A 632-nucleotide genomic window follows, 5' to 3' on the forward strand; every position below is an offset into this window, starting at 1 on the left:
GAAGCCCCCCCCCCCCCCGCCCTACTCGACGAGGCTCCCCGTGTCGAGCGTGAAGACGCTCCCGTCGTCGAGGGACGCGTCCGGCGCGGGCGCGGCGCCACCGGCGCCGGGCGAGAAGAGGTGGCCCGACGTCCGCGGCGTCGGGTCCGACGCGAAGCTGAGCTCGAGGGACAGGTCGTCCGGGTCGCCCGGCGGCGCGGGCGCGGGCGCGGGGAGCCGGAGCGGCTTGAGCGCCGCGGCCGCGGGCGCCTCGGCGGCGACGTTCGCGCGGCTGCTCGTCGGGAGGGCCAGCAGCCGCGCGGCGTCGCTGCGCCGCGCGGGCTCCGGCGGCGCGGGCGCCGCGGCCTCGGGCGCGGGCTCGCACGGCGCCTCGTCCGCGGCTCCCGGCCGCGACGGCGCGACGGCCTCGCGCGGCGCCGCGGCGGCCGCGGCGCGCGCGGGCTCCGGCGGCGCGGGCGCCGCGGCGGCCCGCTCGGCGGCGAGCGCCTCCGCGGCCTCTACGGCGCGCATGGCGTCGAGCCTGACGGACTCGCGGCGCCGGTTCTTCGCCTTGGCCGCGGCCCAGGCGTCGCCGCCGCGGCGGCTCGGCCGCGGCCGCGGCGACTCGGGCGCGCGGCAGGCGGCGGCCTCCG

Source organism: Aureococcus anophagefferens (genome assembly GCF_000186865.1).
Source record: "Aureococcus anophagefferens unplaced genomic scaffold AURANscaffold_465, whole genome shotgun sequence".
Lineage (NCBI taxonomy): Eukaryota > Pelagophyceae > Pelagomonadales > Pelagomonadaceae > Aureococcus > Aureococcus anophagefferens.